Here is a 2637-nt window from a genome sequence, read left to right as displayed (position 1 = left end):
CACAACTAAAGCCAGAGCTATAATGAAGCAGAAGCAGTTTACAGTTTTGGAAGGGAAGGCAGCGAATAACTTTACTGGATGTTTTCTTTGACGTGAAAAACACACAAATGTCATCCTGAAGGTTATAGGGGAAATACACACAGAGACACACATATTTAACACAGTATCATCAATCAAGTGCCACTGAGCCACAATCCACCTACTGACAAGCTTTTTCACAAACCACCCTACTCCTTGAGGGATGGCCGTGGTCATGGAGACACAGAGATAAGAAACCTCATTTCTAGTTATGGGAATAAGACTTTAATGAGAGAGGGAAACAACACAAAACCAAAAAGGAATGCTCAGCAAACCATGCTGAAAAAGAAACCAACATCAGTAAGTTGAAAACACCCAGATAGCAGAAACCATTTTTTCAGAACACAATGTTATAGAATTGGAAGGAAAAGATGTTGAAGACTATAACAAGGCTGGGGGTGGGAAGAAGGGGCAGGGAGAACTGGGAAAAGACAAAGCAACAAGGAAGCACTACATACAAGTGCCGTTTCCTGGGACGGAGCCATGTTCCGATGCAAGCGGTTATGCAACTCTGTTAGCATGTTCTCTCTCTATGTGTTCTAGTCCACCAGTCAGAGGGAGAAGTAATAAAAATGAACGAATGCACAATGAGCCTTTTTTAAAGAGAGAATTGCTCAGAACAATTCTCCAGATTCTTTACCCATCGATTTGGACCCTAGTCTGAGGGCATACAAGAGAGAAAAGGACACTTTAAATGGACAGAAATGCTTTCGTGACACAAACGCCAAGCAAACAACAAAAGGCATACATAAAATCCGAATGGTTCTCGTTCTCTCCCATCTAGATGATCTGGGGATTTTACTTATGTCTTCTCAAATGGTATGCCCTTTACTTATATGAGCAGAAAAAAATTTATGTTCCTCTATGATAGCTGCAGGCAAATTAAGAAGTGAAGAAGCCTTCCTTACCTTGAAAGAGCTCTGGAGGTAATGTGCAATGAGTATTGGGCTGTTAACACATAAGGTCAGTGGTTCAAGTCCACCAGCCTTTTCTCAGGAGAAAACTGAGGCTGCCTGCTCCTCTGCATTTGGTACCTAGCCAACAACCATAGACCACTGGAGGAATGTTTACCTTGTTGCCATGTGAAGTGCATTTAATTGTGGCCAAGCTTTTGTGATAATGAAAGAAGGTACTGTAAGTATTTATGTGCTTAGCAATTGTCCATTACTTACTCTCAGCCTGTCTTGACCTTATCTTGTCATGCTTCTCTCCTCTCTGCAGGTTCCTCAACTTTCACCTTGCTCGGTTTAAACAAGCATTAATATGTAGCACATCCACCCACCCCTGTCCCCTCCTAGACAGATCATGCAGAGATTCAGCCAGCCACACAGAAAAGCCTGTCCTCTTGCTCTTATTTGACAAACTTGGTACCCTCTAGCTGAATCTCAATGCTAAGGCTAAGCAAAAGATATTAGATGGAACAGTTACCTGCTATCGGATTCCATTTCTACATGACATTCGGAAAAGAAAACTATAGTATAAAAGTGCTGGCTTACCTACAAGTCCGTTTCTACCACACTTTCATGGACGAAAGGTCCCCCCCCACCCCCACCACTCTGTTCTTTCATCCTTGCAGATTTTCATAAACTGCATTACCAGAGTCATGGGGCTTTTGCAAGATTCCCGAGGAAGCCTCCGCAGACATCTTTCCACACAGAGCAGTATTCTGTAATACAATGTAGTATCGTTTTAAAGACAAAACAAAACGGGAAACAAAACCACTGCTGGTGCAAATCTAGGGGGAATAGTTCTAGATCTTTGGTCTCATGAATGTGAGGTCCTCTTGCTGCAAAGGAAAACCATCCGGGCACCCTGAGAAAGGGGACAGCAAAGATTCTAATCCCTGATGCACGAGCTGGAAGCAGCTGAGAGTGTCAGCACTCCCTTCAGTGTATTTCAAACACCTCTGAATAAAGAGAGTATTTGCCAAAAAAAAAAAAAAAAAAGGAATTAGATTTCCGGTCCTGCCTGAATCAACTAAACCCACCAGCAAACAAAAGTAAGTATAATCCCTATGATTCCTTTTCAGTACACTGGACATCAAACAGCGAAGGATGTGGAAACCATGTGGTGAAAGTCCTCACCACTGGGCCCCTTTACTGAAATGAGGGAATTTCTAGGAGGATCACTTTACTTACAGAGAAGTGACATCCTCAATGGCTCCAGGGCAGGCGTCATCTCTCCCTTGGGCGGGATCCAGTCCTCCTCCAGGTTCTGCCAGAGGAAGACGAGGCCGTGGGCTTCTGTGCAGCCTCCACAGACTGCGTCTTCCCGTCAGTTCTGACCCGCAGGGCTTTGGAACATGTTTCTGCCCCAAGATCACCGGAAGTCTGACAGCAAGGGTCCTCCACAGGCACACTGGATCCCTCTCTCCCTTCAGTTTCTATTTCCTGTTTCAACCCTGCCTCCCCCTACACCCCTGCCAAGACAGGAGGGGAATGCGGTTGGATGCAGGGCCTTAACACATCGCAGGAGGAGGTAAGGCTCCCCCATGGCCACCTAGATAAGAGAGGCTGGATAAAAAAAAATGTGAGAAGAAAATAAAGGGACCAATGGCCC

General features: G+C 44.6%; 2 long non-coding RNA genes across 2 annotated transcripts in view; both read right to left on the bottom strand.

Annotated features, from left to right (window-relative positions):
* Positions 1–1024, bottom strand: part of LOC123521702 — a 1375-nt gene extending 351 nt beyond the window's left edge. The window contains exon 1 of the long non-coding RNA XR_006680079.1: positions 987–1024. This is a non-coding gene — a long non-coding RNA (uncharacterized LOC123521702). The remainder of the gene's footprint in view (positions 1–986) is intronic.
* A 646-nt stretch (positions 1025–1670) lies between these two features.
* LOC123521703 lies at positions 1671–2379 on the bottom strand. The gene is made up of 2 exons (XR_006680080.1): positions 2217–2379; positions 1671–1744 (listed from the first exon to the last, which is right to left on the bottom strand). It is a non-coding gene; the product is annotated as an uncharacterized LOC123521703 (long non-coding RNA).
* Between the last annotated feature and the right edge of the window lie 258 nt (positions 2380–2637).

Source organism: Echinops telfairi, unplaced genomic scaffold (genome assembly GCF_000313985.2).
Source record: "Echinops telfairi isolate 266 unplaced genomic scaffold, ASM31398v2 ScPeMD7_40;HRSCAF=151, whole genome shotgun sequence".
Taxonomy (NCBI): domain Eukaryota; kingdom Metazoa; phylum Chordata; class Mammalia; order Afrosoricida; family Tenrecidae; genus Echinops; species Echinops telfairi.
Note: the sequence above shows the minus strand (reverse complement) of the source record. Positions and strands in the feature narration are given on the sequence as shown.